Source organism: Stegostoma tigrinum, chromosome 6, assembly GCF_030684315.1.
Source record: "Stegostoma tigrinum isolate sSteTig4 chromosome 6, sSteTig4.hap1, whole genome shotgun sequence".
Lineage (NCBI taxonomy): Eukaryota > Metazoa > Chordata > Chondrichthyes > Orectolobiformes > Stegostomatidae > Stegostoma > Stegostoma tigrinum.
In genome coordinates, this window is record NC_081359.1 from 83,341,834 (window position 1) to 83,359,633 (window position 17,800).

At 40.9% G+C, this 17,800-nt stretch overlaps 1 long non-coding RNA gene across 1 annotated transcript in view; it reads right to left on the reverse strand.

Moving 5' to 3' along the window:
• Positions 1–17,800, reverse strand: part of LOC125453614 (uncharacterized) — a 38,498-nt gene that overhangs the window by 406 nt on the left and 20,292 nt on the right. The window lies entirely within an intron of this gene.

Genomic DNA, 17,800 nt, shown 5'->3' on the forward strand with positions numbered 1-17,800 from the left:
TCCTGGAATCTCTTATTCTATTAAATCATCCTCTCTCCATGCTTGATTCTATGTAAAAGTAATCGTCAAACGCTCTTACAATGTTATTGAAGGTATCCTTCTCCTCTTACCTGTCTTTGCATGATATGATTTTTCTTTCACTATCAAACTATTTTTAGTTTTTTTGATGAAATATGGATAGTGAGTCTTCCCATTGGAAGTTTCTTTCCTCTTTGTAATATACCTATTCTGGGTATTCTGTAATATCCCCCAAATGTCTGTCACTGTATCTCTACAGACTCTTTAACTTAACTTGTCACTGCTTTGCAGTTCTGCTGCCTCTCCTTTCACAAACTCAGATTGCTCTATTTAAGTATAAAACAGTTTTTAAAAATTCTGTCATGAGATATGGGTGTTGCTGGCTAGGGCAGCATTTATTGCCCATACCTCAGTTGGTTGGGGCAGTGCGGTCACTAATCTGTGCCTGATTGAGGGAGTGGATATGGCAATGGGTGGGGGTTGGTTGTTAACAGCAATGCCCCTGCCCTTGCTTCTGATCCCCAGGAAGCCTCTCTGTCCCCAGCCCTCACCCTGGGTCAACAAACACCCACCCATCACAATACAAGCAATAATTACTTCTACTGGGCTCAATCGTTCATCCAGAGACTCCAACAGTGTGGGGCAGGGATTGGTGTATTGGAACTGTCGTATCTATTGACCAGCAACTCGCAATGGTTGGGACTTCCTAGTTCCGAGTCCTGGTGCCAGTTGAGAGCCTACTGGCTACTCTTCTGTGCCTAATTGCTAGAGTTTCAGGTAGACTTTGACATCCCAATCAGCTGTAGTTCCTATTTGAACCTCCCCAATTTTGGACTGAGTCCAAAAATAGGAAAGTTCCATCCACTGTTGCTGCCTGACCTGCTGAGTATTTCCAACATTTATGTTTACATTTCAGATTTTCAGCACTTGCAGCGTTTTGCTTTCATAAACACAAATACAATTTTTTTTATAAATAGTCCCAAAGGCACTCAGAAGCACTGAAATTTGTGTGAACAGTGTGTTCTGTGGATGACTATTCCCATGAGTAGCCCTTTTGATTTCACAGTAATGTGATCTTCTCTAACATGGAGTGAGTCTATGAGCCAGGGAAGATTACAAAGCACAGCTTGAAATTGCTATGAAAGCAAATGATAGATTGAAAGACTAAGAGAAAAACACTGCCAATCTTTAAGGTGTAGCTCTAACAACCATTGATGATTCTACATCTTAACAGCTACATAATCTCATAATTTAGTGTTAAAGTGTCCAGCTGAAATGACAGCCCAGTTAAAGTCAAAAACAATTAAATATGGAGTGAAAGTGTGCCCTGACTAATACGATTTATTTTGTGAATTACTCATCCATCACATATTTTTGCAGCAGCAAAGCTGGTGAGTTAATTATATTTTGGATGCCTTGCCAGCCTGAGAATGAATGTGGGATATGAAATAGGTTGGAATCTAACAACCTTGAGAACTTTTTAAACAATGATTTCATTCATTGGCTGTGGATGACATGGGCTAGGCCAGCACTTATTGCCCATCCCTAAATATTTCTCAGAAGTTGGTGATGATTTGCCTTCTTGCACTACTGCAATCCATATCGTGTAGGTCTCAGGAGTTCCAGAATTTTGAACTAGTGACAGTGAAGGAATGACAATAAGTCAGCATGGTGTATGTCTTGGAGAGAAACTTGTAATGTTGGTATTCTCTACATTTGATTTCCTTGTCCTAGACCGTTGAGGTTTTATCTTTGGAAGGGGCAACCTGAGGAGCCATGGTGAATTGCTGTTCTGCATTTTGTAGATGATACATACTGTTTCCATCTTGCGTTAGTGGTGAAGGGTGTGAATGTTGTCGGTTATGGGGAAGTGCCAATCAAGGTGCCCTGCTTTGTCTACAACTTCTTCATTGTTGTGAGAGCTGCACTCTTTGAAGTAGCAAGTTGAGAATATTCTATCACATTCCTGGCTTGATGGTGGAGGCAGGAGGTGAGTTACTCATTGAAGAATTCAGTTTGGTCCAGCTATTACAACCACAGTATTTATATGGCTCTTCATATTCAGAGTCAAGTCGATGATCACTTTCAGGTTGTCGGTGGTGGGGATTCAACATTGGTGATGTCATTGATATGCCATTAGATGATAGATGGATCCTGTCTTGGAGAGAATCTTCTCAGCAATTGTTAAACTTGAGTTCGAAGGGGTAAATTTGAATTTGGATTACAGCCTAAACCAGGTAATATCAATTAAGTCACAAAATGACAATCAGGAGAGATGTGCACTTGTAAGCTAAATTAGCATCATCCATTTTTCACAGTCACTTAAAGTAAAATTCAAACTCAACCATTTCAGACTGGTAAGTACTGAACTCTCATCCTGCAGAACTACTATTAACATAACTGATGCCTTATCAGGAATCATTTTGCAACTGCTAGCAGAAATTTATGCCCTTTCAGACAAGGGAGTAAACAAAGGACCACCAAATTAGAAAGTTAGAGATCTGGAGCTTTATTGGAAAAGTACTTGGTGTGGTAGAATTGTATCACATAACACGAGTTCCAAAGTAAAGCACAGAACAGGAATGATTGGTATATCCGGCTGCAGTTTGATTAAGTTTCCTGACCAATTAAATCCTGCACATGTTTGCATGTATTCCTTTTGCTGGTGCCCATCCAAAACATACTGCAGAAAAGGAGAACATTGTTCTCACAACAAGGTGCTCAAAGCACTGAAAATAATGTGAGCATCTGCAGTAATTGACCTGGATCTGTGAGTAACTGTTCCTGAGTGTTTTGTATTGGAGCTTACAATCAGACTCTAGAAAAGAACATGTTATTGGTGACAACGAGCATCTTGCCAAGATCATCCCTTCACCTCCACTTGTCGCCTTCAAACAACGACCAAACCTTTTACAGACAATCGTTTGTGGCAAACTACTCAGCCTTCAGGACAGCATCGAACACAGCACAACACAATCCTATCATGGCGACCTCTGCAAGACATGTCAGATCATCGACATGGATACTACCATCACACGTGGGAACACCATCCACCACAGGCATGGCAGATACTCATGTGACTTGGTCACTGTTATCTATCTCATACACTGCAGGAAAGGATGCCCAGAGGCTTGGTATATTGGTGAGACCATGCAGACGCCACAACCACAGATGAATGGGCACTGCACAACAATCGCTAGACAGGAATGTTTACTCCCAGTATGGGAACACTTCAGTGGTCAAGGACACTCAGCCTCCAATCTTCAGATAAGTGTCCTCCAAGATGGCCTTTAAGATACACAACGATGCAGAATCACCAAGCAGAAACTGCTAGATAAGTTCCGTAACCATGATGATGGCCTCAACCATGATCTTGGTTCATGTCGCACTACATGTGACCCACCATAACGTCCTGTATCTAAAATCTTCCTTACTGCCCTGTTGTGACAGCATCATCTTAATAAATTATTTTGATCCCTCTAATTTAATTAGTTTGTACAGTATTGAATCACTCACTACTTTGCTTAGACCCTCGGCATACAACTCTTACACTTATCATGTTATTCCAGTCGTCTGGTTTGTCTCTGCACCACCTTATTTTTAATTTTATGTAATTATCTTTCTGCCTCTTTTAATAGGTCATCCTTTCGCTTGTTATTCAGCCATTGACACTTTACTCACAATGTCTAACACTTTGGATCACTTGCAGAGACTTATTACTCGACATTCCACTGATATCATTTGTATGATCTTTTGATCTCTCTGCCCTTGATCTCCTTGTCCATGAGTTCTGTGTTTGTGTGCTTCTCACTCACTTCGCCTGATGAAGGGGCTACACTCTGAAAGCTTATGATTTCAAAGAAACCTGTTGGATTATAACCTGGTGTGGTGTGACTTCTAACTTTGTCCTCTCCAATCCAACACCAGCGCCGCCACACCGTGGCTCAGGATAAGTTTGACTCCTCATGATAATTTATAGCCTTTGCGCCAAATTATAACAATACAAATGAATTCAATTGAGGACAGAGATGAATATGTATATTTTATTGGCCTGGAATTTCCTGTGAACTTAAGTTATTCAGACACTCATTATTAACACAGGACAAAAGCCCCAGGAAATGTCTGTGACAGCTACCCACCAAATCTGAGAAAAAAGGCATTATTCTAACTCTATTATTGTCAAAAACTGAAAATTTCTCTCGACAGATACTTGGGCTGGAAAGAAATCATAGAACATAGAACATTACAGCACAGTACAGGCCCTTCAGCTCTCGATGTTGTGCCGACCTGTCATACCAATCTGAAGCTCATCTAACCTACACTATTCCATGTACGTCCATATGCTTGTCCAATGATGACTTAAATGTACTTAAAGTTGGCGAATCTACTACCGTTGCAGGCAAAGCGTTCCATTCCCTTACTACTCTGAGTAAAGAAACTACCTCTGACATCTGTCCTATATCTTTCACCCCTCAATTTAAAGATATGCCCCCTCGTGCACGCCATCACCATCCTAGGAACAAGGCTCTCTCTATCCACCCTATCTAACCCTCTGATGATTTTATATGTCTCAATTAAGTCACCTCTCAACCTTCTTCTCTCTAACGAAAACAGCCTCAAGTCCCTCAGCCTTTCCTCGTAAGACCTTCCCTCCATACCAGGCAACATCCTAGTAAGTCTCCTCTGCACCCTTTCCAAAGCTTCCACATCCTTCTTGTAATGCGGTGACCAGAACTGTACGCAATACTCCAAGTGCGGCCGCACCAGAGTTTTGTACAGCTTCACCATAACCTCTTGGTTCTGGAACTCGATCCCTCTATTAATAAAAGCTAAAAGACTGTATGCCTTCTTAACAGCCCTGTCAACCTGGTTGGAAACTTTCAAGGATCTGTGTACATGGACACCGAGATCTCTCAGCTCATCTACGCTACCAAAAATCTTATCATTAGCCCAGTACTTTGCCTTCCGGTTACTCCTACCAAAGTGCATCGCCTCACACTTGTCCACATTAAACTCCATTTGCCACCTCTCAGCCCAGCTCTGCTGCTTATCTATGTCTCTCTGTAACCTACAGCATCCTTCGTCACTATCCACAACTCACCGACCTTAGTGTCGTCTGCAAATTTACTAACCCATCCTTCTACTCCCTCATCCAGGTCATGTATAAAAATGACAAACAGCAGTGGACCCAACACAGACCCTTGCGGTACACACTAGTAACTGGTCTCCAGGATGAACATTTCCTATCAACTACCACCCTCTGTCTTCTTTCAGCAAGCCAATTTCCGATCCAAACTGCTATATCTCCCACAATCCCATTCCTCCGCATTTTGTACAATAGACTACTATGGGGAACCTTATCGAATGCCTTGCTGGAATCCGTATACACCACATCAACCGGTTTACTCTCATCTACCTGTTTGGTCACCTTCTCAAAGAACTCAATAAGGTTTGTGAGGCACGACCTACCCTTCACAAAACCGTGCTGACTATCCCTAATCAATTTATTCTTTTCTAGATGATTATAAATCCTATCTCTTATAACCTTTTCCAACACTTTACCAATAACTGAGGTAGGGCTCACTGGTCTATAATTACCAGGGTTGTCTCTACTCCCCTTCTTGAACAGGGGAACCACATTTGCTATCCTCCAGTCATCTAGCACTATTCCTGTAGACAATGACGAGTTAAAGATCAATGCTGAAAGCTCGGCAATCTCCTCCCTTGCTTCCCAGAGGATCCTAGGATAAATCCCATCCGGCCCAGGGGACTTATCTATCTTCACCCTCTGTAGGATTTCTATTACCTCTTCCTTGTGAACCTCAATCCCACTTAGTCTAGTAGCCTGTATCTCATAATTCTCCTCGACAACATTGTCGTTTTCTAGAGTGAATACTGTCGAAAAATATTCATTTAGTGCTTCCTCTATCTCCTCTGACTCCACACATAACTTCTCACTACTATCCTTGATTGGCCCTAATCTTACTCTTGTCATTCTTTTATTCCTTAAATACCCATAGAAAGCCTTAGGGTTTACCCTGATCCTATCTGCCAACAACATCTCATGTCTCCTCCTGGCTCTTCTGAGCTCTCTCTTTAGGTCTTTCCTGGCTACCTCGTAACCCTCAAGTGCCCTAACTGAGCCTTCACATCTCATCCTAACATAAGCCTTCTTCTTCCTCTTGACCAGAGATTCCACTTCCTTCATAAACCCGGCTCCTGCACTCTACAGCTTTCTCCCTGCCTGACAGGTACATACTTATCTAGGACACACAGGAGCTTTTCTTTGAACAAGCTCCACATTTCTAATGTGCCCATCCCCTGTAGTTTCCTTCCCCATCCTATGCTCCCTAAATCTTGCCTAATCTCATCGTAATTGCCTTTCCCCCAGCTATAACTCTTGCCCAGTGGTATACACCTATCCCTTTCCATCACTAAGGGAAACATAACAGAATTGTGATCGCTATCACCAAAGTGCTCACCTACTTCCAAATCTAACACCTGGCCAGGCTCATTACCCAGTACCAAATCTAATGTGGCTTCACCCCTTGTTGGCCTATCTACATACTGTGTCAGGAAGCCCTCCTGCACACACTGGACAAAAACTGACCCGTCTATAGTACTCGAACTATAGTGTTCCCAGTCAATATTTGGAAAGTTGAAGTCCCCCATGACAACTACCCTGTCTCTCTCACTCCTATTGAGAATCATCTTTGCTGTCCTTTCCTCTACATATCTGGAACTATTCGGAGGCCTATAGAAAACTCCCAACAGCGTGACCTCTCCTTTCCTGTTTCTAACCTCAGCCCATACTACCCCAGTTGACGAATCCCCAAACATCCATTCTGCAACTGTAATACTGTCCTTTTTTTCTTTGTTTTTTCTTTTTTCTTTCTTCTTTTTTTCTCAATTTCCACAATCTCGATCTGCTCAAGCATGTTTTCCTGGTCCTCAAAGTTCTCATTCACAACAAGGTCCCTTTCCTTAGTGAAAACTGAAGCAAAAAACTCATTTAGGGCTTCCCCTATCTGCTCAGACTCCACGCACAAGTTCCCTATGCTATCCCTGATCAGCCCTACCTTCTCCGTGATCATTCTCTTATTCCTCACGTATGAGCAAAATGTCTTCGGGTTCTCCCTAATCCCTCCTGAACGCCATATTTAAAAGGCAACTGGTGAGTACTTCATTCTCTGCAATGCAGGAGCCACACTCATCGACTGCTCATCCTTCCAACATACCCATGTAGATCTAACTCACCAGTGAAAAAGCTTTAAAAACCAATTCAGAAAAAGTTGAAATGAATTATACTGGTCACGCAATTGGATTCTCAAGCCAAGTTGGACCATCATCTCCCTTTTGACAGGTTTACTGGTTTTATCCTTCCGGTTCAGCAATGCTTTCCCAGGGATTCTCCTGATGGCTGTCCAAGAGTAAAAGTGCATTCTTTTCCCTGTGGATGGAAACAGCAGGCCATCCTGATTGATGAAGGCAGCCTGGACAGAGGTGGCTGTGCACTTGGCCCATGCAAGCCTTTGGTGAAAAGCCATTTGATATGTTTGTTTTCCTGGTTCCAATGAAAGGTCACTGACCTGACGGTGCATCAGTTGCTAACTTTTTATTGTTATGTTTACATGAAATATGGATATTGCTGGCAAGGCTGACATTTATCTGCACTATCATTTTTCAGTCTAAGTGACTGCAGCAACAAAATTTAAATGTTTTGTCTGTGATAGAGCTAGTAAAATTACCTTTTCTAAGATTGGGTGGGAATATCTGCCCCAGAAAATGATGGTGCAATATAAAGATTGTAAACACACCCTTATTTCCTCTAATTTTTTTATCCTTCACTAATAATGCTTGTCCTAATAACTCAAGATCACAAGAAATTCCAGGTCAATAGATTATAAATATCCAGCTCTGCCCTCAATTGATTTCATTCAAAGGATTATGATTGAAGAATTGTAATTTTGCAGCAAAGGCTATAAATAATCTTAAAGAATCAAATATACCTTGTTGTGCTGAGCCAATAATTCACAATTGGTTCTTGCAAAAGTCAGAAAGAAAACCCAGAGAGAATCATTATGCGCTCTAGCTCCAAAAAATATCTATAAATGAATGAAAACTATAATTAAAGGACTTGAATTAGAAGACCACTTGTGTTTTGTGTCAAATCTGTCAAGTAGCTGCAGCCTGCAAAAATCATTAGCCATTGTTACAGTATCTCCATAGAGAGTTGCAAAGACGCGTGGAGGAAAAAATAGTAACCAAGTTAACCCAGTTTGTTATTATTGAAGTCGCCATGAGGGAATTGGGCTCAACCTTTTCTCTCCAGCTCTCAATATTGGCCCCTCCTGCATATTAGCACCGCCCTCACTCAAACTGTTAGACATGCCTTTGTTCCCCAAACCCCCACCCCCATCCCAATTCAACTATCATCTTGCTGGCATCCCATACCTCATCTTCCATAAATTCCTATCATTCATGTTCTGCTACACATATCTTGTTCAAAGCAAAGTTGTCAAAGTGTATGTTTTAAAACAAATCCAATGCCACCAGTCTTTTGGCTCTGTTTTGCAAACTGGAGAAATATGAGGTGGATCTCCGTGGATAGAGAAGGGAAGGGAAGTTTTGTGACTGCAGTCTTCTCTATATATTGATAAATTGAACTTGCTCGCTTTTGACATAACACTTGCTGATATAGAAAACCAATAACAACAAAGACGTGTGTAGGCAAATTCAGGAAAACATATAGATGGATATTTGTAGAGAGATAAGAGGAATGGTAAAACTGGTGGGGTAGCACTGTTAATAAGAAATAAAATGAGGACACTTGTGAAAATTGACCTAGGCTCAAGTGATGTATTGTTATTTGGGTGAATGTAAAAAAATTCAAGTCAAAGAAGACAATGGTGGAGGACTGTAGAAACTCTCATACAATAGCCATTCAGTGGGAAAGGCTATAAATCAACAAATAATCACAGCATGTAAAAAGAATAGAGCAATAATTATAGCTAACTTTAATCTTCGTGTTGATTGGGTTAACCAAATTGGAAAGGGTAGCTACAACAACAAATTCTTGAACAACATGAAGGATAGTTTCCTCGAACAATGGGTCATGCAGCCAAGCAGGGGGCAGGCTATCTTGAATCTGGCAATGTGTATTCAGGCAAGTTTAATAAATGATTCCTGACTGAAAGATCTCCTAGGAAATAGTGATCATTAAATGATAGAATTTAATACTTAGTTTGAGAGTGAGAGGCTTGAGTTTTAAATAGGTGTGTTAAACTTAAATAAAGGGAAGTACCAAGAAATGAGATTAGGTTTAGCTAAAATGAATTTATTGGATAGATTAGCAGGAATGATAGTAAGCAAGCAGTGGCAAACATTTAAGGAAGTAATCTTTGACTCTCTGTAAAACCATATCCCAGCAAGGAGGAAAGATTCTAAGAGAGGGATAAACTAACCATGGTTAACCAAGTTAAAGAGAGTATTAAGTTGAAAAAAAAAGCAAATAAGCAGGTCAAAGTCAGTGTTAGCCCCAAGACTGGGATAAACTCAGAATCCAGAAAAGAAGGACTAAAATGATAATAAAGACTGACAAAAATAAATGATGAGGACAAACTAGTGAAAAATACAAAGCTGATACTAAGAACTTCTTTAAATACATGAAAAGGAAGAGAGAGGTCAAAGTAGACATAGGCCCCTTAGAAAATGAATCTGCAGAGATGATTTAGGGGAACAAGGAAATGGCACAGGAATTAACCAGGCAGTTTGCATCAATCTTTATGGTGGAAGATACTATGATCATTCTACTAATACTAAAGAATACAGGGTTATGGGGGAGGGGTGGGGGGATAGAATTAAGTACTATCACTGTCACGGAAGAATTAGTGTTAGTCAAACCAATAGGGCTAAAGGGAGGATAACCCCCGGCCCTGATGGCTTACATCCTATGAGCCTAAAAGAGGTAGCTACAGGAATAGTGAATGCATTGGTTGTAATTTTCTAAAAATCATTAGATTGTAGAGAAATACCAGAGATTTGGAAAAGACAGGAGTGCAGAAAGCAGGTAGCTGTAGGCCGATTAGCCCAACATCTTTTGCTGGAAAGTATTGGAAACAATTATTAAGGAAGTATAACAGGACATGTGGAAAATGATAATCTAATCAGGCAGAGTCAACATTACCTCATGAAAGAAAAATTGTGTGTAACCAATTTAATAGAGTTTTTGAGGGAGTCTCAACAAGGGTAGATAGAGTCATAGAGTCATACAGCATAGAAACAGACCCTTCAGTCCAACTCGTTCATGCCAACCAGGTATCCTAAACTTAACTAGCCCCATTTGCCTGCATTTGGCCCATATCCCTTTAAACCTTTCCTACTCATGTACTTGTCCAAATGTCTTTTAAATGTTGTAGCCATGCCCGCATCTACCAGTTCATTCCGCATATAAACAACACACTGTGTGTAAAAGTTGCCCATCAGATCCCTTTTAAATCGTTCTCCTCTTACGTTAAAATTATGCCATCTAGTTTTAAACTCCCCAGCTTAGGAAAAAGACCTTTGCTGTTCACCTTATCTATGCCGCATGTGATTTTATTAACCTCTACAGGGTCACCCTTCAACCTCCTATGGCCCAGTGAAAAAGGTCCCAGCCCATCCAGCTTCTCCCTATAACTCATACCCTCCAATCCTGGTCCTTCAAGCCTGCTCCACCATTCTATAAAATTGCAGCTGATCTGATTTTAGCCTCACGCCTCCATTCCTGCATGTTTTCCGATAATCTTTCATCCCCTTGGTAATTATGAATCAATTTTAAATAAAACAAAGAACAAAGGATGCAGAAAATCTGAAATAAATAGAAGTGAACCAGTAGATGTGTTGTATTTGAATTTCCAGAAGATATTTGACAAGGTAACTCACGAAAGGTTAAGTGATAAGAGCCTACAGTATTTGAGGTAGTATATTGGCATGGATAGCGAATTGGCTTATTGGAAGGAAACTGCTAGTGGGGTCAAATGTTGATGACTTATGACTAGTGTGTTTCCAAAGGTATCAATGCGAGGACTGCAACTGTTTTATATATATATTAACGACTTGGGAGGAGGAGGTGAATGCATTGTGGCCAAATTTGCAGATAACACAAAAATAGATGGAAAGGCAGATTGTGAGAGTGATAAAAATATTTCACAGAAATATATTGATAAGTTAAGTAAATGGGCAAAATGTTGGCAAATGAAGTTTAATGTGGGCCTTCCCTCCATCATGGAATCAGAAATGGCAATCTTCACTAATGATTGTACAATGTGCTACACCATTTGTGAGTCCTCAGGTAATGATGTTGTCCATGTGCAAATGTGACAACACCTAGACAATATCCAGATTTGGATTGACAAATAGCAAGCATCAGACAATGACATTGCCCACCAAGAGAGAATCTAACCATCCAGCAAAGACCACAGCACCTGAATGAATTAAAAAAAAAGGTCTGGCATGGTTTCTCTATACCATCTTATCTTATAACATACTCACCCAGTCCAGAACCAAATCTGTTCTCATGTACTTGCAATTAACTTTATTCAAGTTTATGCCGACTTCAAATCCACATTATGAAACTTATCAGAAATTCTATCAAGTTAAGATCACTTTGACTCTGAGAAGTATTTTCCATGAGTTAATTCATTTATCCTACCTCAATAAACATTACCAGTGTAAAATAATCATTTCAGAACATATTGATCCTGAATATATTTGTCCGCCAAGCTGCCTTTGCCAATTTGATATATCCAATGGATATGAAAATTAAGGTCGCCCATGATTATTACAGGATTATGTTCTAGTTCTACATTCTTGAATCTTTCAACCCATCGCCTACAGTGCATCTGGTCTCCTGCTGGCAGAGCTCCAACCTTTGTTTCCTCCAGCATTAACAGATGAGGGATTTTTGTCTGGCCCACTCTTCCATGATTTCAACAAACATCTGTCCTATTTTGCCATATCGATCCCACTGCACCAAGAGCCTACATATTCAGAGCCTACATATTTTCAAAACATCTATAATTTCTTCCAAACAGTCTGCTTTTCTCAATAACTTACCATTACCTAGAGATGTAAACATCCTACTTATCAATGTTTAGATCAAATTAATTAGCCAATGCAAACCACTGAATTCCCAGAATTGATCCCTGAGGTACAACAGAACTCACAACTGTCCAATTATAATTACTGCTATTGATTACTATCATTTGTTTGGTTCATCTGGCCCAAAGTGGTATCCAATTTACAACTTCCCACATTAGCCCAAGTGTTTTCACTTCAGTTACAAATCTCGTTTGAGAAATCATATCAGCTCCTTTCTTAAAGCCAAGCTACATAATATCCAGCATTTTACTATCATTCTAGTATCCGACTAAATCCTCAAGAATTTCAACTGTAAAATATCCTTCACTATGGATGGTGAACTAACATTATCATTGCAGGAATAATGTTTCAGTCATTTCGTATTAATATTTCGCACATAATTAAAAATTGCAAAGCATCTCACTGTTCGATTCTAAATTTTGAACCTTTATCTCTTCAACTGTTTTTAGTTGCATTTCATCTGGCCCTCTTCCTCAGGACTCAAGTGAGGATTTCAGGGGAAGCTAAATCATGTTTGGCAATGGTGTGTTGCCACTGTTAAATCTGCCAAGATTCACTTTCGAGGATTATACTTGAATGATGGTCATGTGCAAGTGAAATCCAAATGTACTTCAAAGCATCCTACAAAAATATGTCAATGCATTAGAGGCAAATAGAAGAAGAAAAGAAAGTGAGAAAATGTGCAAGGAAATAAAGAGCTAGTTGCAAGGCTTACAATTGCTGGTGTGCTTGGAATTTGCAGGCTTCTTGAAATGCATAATTGCATTGCTGCCATTCTAAATACACCAGCGATAGTAGGAACTGCAGATGCTGGAGAATCTGAGATAACAAGGCTTAGAGCTGGATGTGCACAGCAGGCCAAGCAGCATCAGAGGAGTAGGAAAGCTAACATTTCGGGCCTAGACCCTTCTTCAGACTCTTTTTCTGAAGAAGAGCGTAGGCCCGAAATGTCAGCTTTCCTGCTCCTCTGATACTGCTTGGCCTGCTGGGTGCATCTAGCTCCACATCTTGTTATCTCTCTTCTAATTACGCCAATTTCTTCCTCTGGAATTTAATCATTACATGTATCAAATCCTGGACACATACACACATGTTCTCAAGGAAATTAGTGCTATTTTCATAATATGTCTCACGTCCTTAGAATTGCATTATTGTAACATCTGTTGCATTCTTACAGTCCCAATAGGACCAGTTAAAGTTATTAAAATTGGAAGATATGGAACAATATTCTCCAGCAAAATGATTGTACCACACCCTGGAACCTGCTTTATAATCAGCAAAATGAGTGACTGACTCATCCATCAGAAAGCTACAACCTTAGGGGATTGTAGTCAAGATGCTACAGATGAATTTTTTTGGTATTCATTCACGGGATGTGGGCATCACTGGCTAGACCAGTATTTATTGTCCATCCCCAATTGCTCAGAGGGTAGCTAAGAGCCAACCACATTGCTGTGGGTTCAGAGTCACATGTAGGCCAGATCAGTTAAGGATGGCAGTTTCCTTCCCTAAAAGACATCAGTGAACCAGATTTGTTTTTAATTTCCGAAAAATTGATTCATAGTCATCATTAGACTCTTCGTTCCAGATTTTTATTGAACTCAAACTTCCACCGTTGGCTATACTACCATCCCACAGTAGTGGAAATGTTGGCAGTGAGAATACCCAGGCGCTGCATGCGTACAGTGAAGGCTTATTTCATTCTGTGCGCTGAAGAGTGTAAGGTGACTGTGTCAGTGTATAGGACAACGCAGTTGCACTCACTAGTGATTGCACTCACTGATGTGACTCACATTTATAGTGCAAGGATGACTGCAGTGCAAACATTCAGACCTCAAGAATTGGAAGTTCTCATTGTTTCTCAACTGCTTTAATGATAATGTTGGTCAAGGGCAAAGTTTATACATGCACTGAAACTTTCGTGATGGTATCAGAGCTATAGTTGAAAGTAAAAGTTAACATTTTATTGAATATATTAACAAATTGAAAAGAATAAGTTAATCCTTGAGTAATCTGGATACAGTAAGCAGAAAGTTGATATTCAACCATATAAGTCAAATACCAGGAACAGAAAAAGTCTGAGACCAATTCTGTCATCCTGGATGTGAGTGGCTCTAAAGTTTCCTCTGGCCTCTCAGGCTTTGTGAACCATTGCCCTGTCTTATTCTAATCTCCTAGCTCATCTTAGGATCTTTATTTTCTCCATCAGGTTATACATGACAGCTGAACAAGGCCCCAAAAAACATGTATTCGATACTTCATGGCCTTATAATTCGAGAGAACAGCTCATGTAACTAATCTCTCAGGAGCTGACAAGCATATATCAATACTTCTTCCTATGCACATAAGCAATTATCAACTCAAATAAGGTGAGTCAAGAAAGTGTTGATGCGATCTTGGCATAAAGTGGCTGTCAGGTGCACAGCATAAATCCCCAAACACTACCTTGCTTCAACACTCCTCCAAACCTACTACTGGAGTCCAGTCTTGGCAGGCATCATCTTGTGTGTAAGGATATGATAACAAAAATGGTAGGGAGTCGGGTGCATATAGCCATAAACAATTAAAGATGGCTGGATAAGTGGAGCGTGCAATTAATAAAACTTACTGTATTCTGGACTTTATTAATAAGAACACAGAATACTAGAACAGAGAAGTGATTCTGAACCTGTAAAGGATACCAGTTACAAATTAGCTGGAATATTGTGTACAGCTCTGTATGTTACACATTGGGAAGGGTATGAATGCATTGGAAAGAGTGCAAAAGAGGTTTAAGAGAATTGTTTCAGGAATGAGAAATATCGGTTATGAAGATTGAAGATGCTGGGGCTGTTTTCCTTGAAGAGGAAAAGGCTAAAAGAAAATTTGATATATGTTTTCAAAATCATGAGAAGTCTGGACAGAGGAAAGAGGGAGAATCCATTCTCTTCATAAATGGCAAATGAACTAGGCAGCTCAAATTTAAAGTGATTTGCAAAACAAGTGACCACAGAACAAATTTTTCCACACAGTAACTGGTTTGGGTCAGGAGCACATGTCCTGCAAGAGTGCAGACACACAAGAGGAAATTAGATGATTTAATTAAGTAGAAACAATTTGCAGGGTTACAGGGAAGAAGTGCAGACCAGTGGCAATAAGTCATGATGCTCTTTCAAGGAGCTAGTGCAGAGATGATGGACAAAATAGCCTTCTTCTAGGTTAAAACAATTCTGTGATTCTGTTTGACTTGCAGTCTTGAAAGCTTTTGGTCTGTGGCCAATGGAAGAAGTCTAGTTAAACTATTAGAATAATTGTGCCTTGTTCCATTGACTTTTGCTGATCCTCTGAGATCACGCAATTGGAAATCAGGACACAGTATCCCTCAATCAGTCTTTCCTGAGAACATGAATATACTCCTCCAACTTTTGCTCTAGCCTACCGAAGTCTTTGTGAACACTTGCTTGATGTTCCCTCCTACCTTTCTGCAGGTTGACTATGTGACTTCTGGACAAGTAAACAGGCACATCTTTTGCAAGAAGACTAGCAGGTGCCTGGTGTCCAATAGTTCTTGACCATAAAAGACATCAGGCATTTCTTCTTTCATTGGGTGTGGGCATGTCAGTGATAAACTTGTCAGTTTGTGTCCTCAGGTCTAATGTCACTAGAATACCCATCAAGTGTCAATCTGTGTTCACGGAAAGTGCATGCGAATGCTTTGCCTTGAAGACTCACAGTCTTCCTCCTCAGACGTGATGCTAGTGCAGAAGCTTTTAGGCTTTGTACACTTCAGCCGTGCAAGTCCAGGGTTCCACTAGTGTTTGCAGAACAGAAGCAAAAGGATTGTTTAGTAAGGGTATGAAGTAGCTTCTGTACAGGAATGTGTTTCACTTTATGTACATTTGCGAGACGTCCTGAAGTGGACCTGTTCTGAAGCAGGGTCACTCAACCCAAAATGTTAACTTTGATTTCTTTGCACAGGTGTTGCCAGACCTACTGAGCTTTTCCAGTAATTCCTGTTTTTGTTTCTGATTTACAGGATCTGCAGTTCTTTCATATTTTAGTTAACATTCACTTTGACTGACCTTTTCTTTTTGGGTTATTACTCAGATTTTACGAACTACATTTCAGGTTGGGAAAGACATTGATGCAATGCTATGACAACAGTAACCATGGGCTTGTTTCATTAATTATTTTCCAGTCTCACCAATGCTGTTATGATGAAGAGTTGAGGATAGACTATAATAAATGGGCTTCACATGCGAGGCAGGTTTGCAGAATGCCATCGTGTTTCATTGTTGCTGCTATGAGAATATCATCAAGCCAAGGGAGCCAACACAATACTTTATTCTGCTGACCAAAGCATCAGGGAGTTGAAAAATTGCTTTGTCAATTTACTGCTGATTGACCAAAATTTGCAAAGTGTTTGTACTGTATAATTAAATTATGGCAGTACTTTTATTAGCACCATTGCCGAAATGAGTCTGGCACCAAGAAATCTTTTCTCATCATGTCAAATGTTTTATTCAGCAAATGTTAGTTAAAACTAGATCCTTGCAAACCATGTCATCCACCAGTCTGTAGAAACGAGGTCTGCATTCTCAGGAACAGGTTTCAAGCTACTCCACTGATTATTCAAGGAGCCAGCACCTAATAAACTAATGAGAAGGCATTGAGTGAAAGGTTTCACTGTTTAAAGAGAATAGCAAGGCAAAACACAGAAAGTTTATTTCCGGAGATAGTGGGAACTGCAGATGCTGGAGAATCCAAAATAATAAAGTGTGAAGTTGGATGAACACAGCAGACCAAGCAGCATCTCAGGAGCACAAAAGTTGACGTTTCAGGCCTAGACCCTTCATCAGAGAGGGGGATGGGGTGAGGGTTCTGGAATAAATAGGGAGAGAGGGGGAGGTGGACCGAAGATGGAGAGAAAAGAAGATAGGTGGAGAGGAGAGTATAGGTGGGGAGGTAGGGAGGGGATAGGGCAGCCCAGAGAAGATGGACAGGTCAAGGAGGTGGGATGAGGTTAGTAGGTAGGAAATGGAGGTGCAGCTTGAGGTGGGAGGAAGGGATGGGTGAGAGGAAGAACAGGTTAGGGAGGCAGAGACAGGCTGGGTTGGTTTTGGGAGGCAGTGGGGGGAGGGGATGAGCTGGGCTGGTTGTGTGGTGCAGTGGGGGGAGGGGACGAACTGGGCTGGTTTTGGGATGCGGTGGGGGAAGGGGAGATTTTGAAGCTGGTGAAGTCCACATTGATACCATTGGGCTGCAGGGTTCCCAAGCGGAATATGACTTGCTGTTCCTGCAACCTTCGGGTGGCATCATTGTGGCACTGCAGGAGGCCCATGATGGACATGTCATCTAAAGAATGGGAGGGGGAGTTAAAATGGTTTGCGACTGGGAGGTGCAGTTGTTTATTGCGAACCGAGCGGAGGCGTTCTGCAAAGCAATCCCCAAGCCTCTGCTTGGTTTCCCCAATCCAACCCCACCACCCAAGACATTTTTCCATCCCCACCCTTGTCTACCTTCCGGAGAGACCACTCTGTCCGTGACTCCCTTGTTCACTGCACACTACCCTCCAACCCCACCACACCCAGCACCTTCCCCTGCAACCGCAGGAAATGCTACACTTGCCCCCACACCTCCTCCCTCACCCCTATCCCAGGCC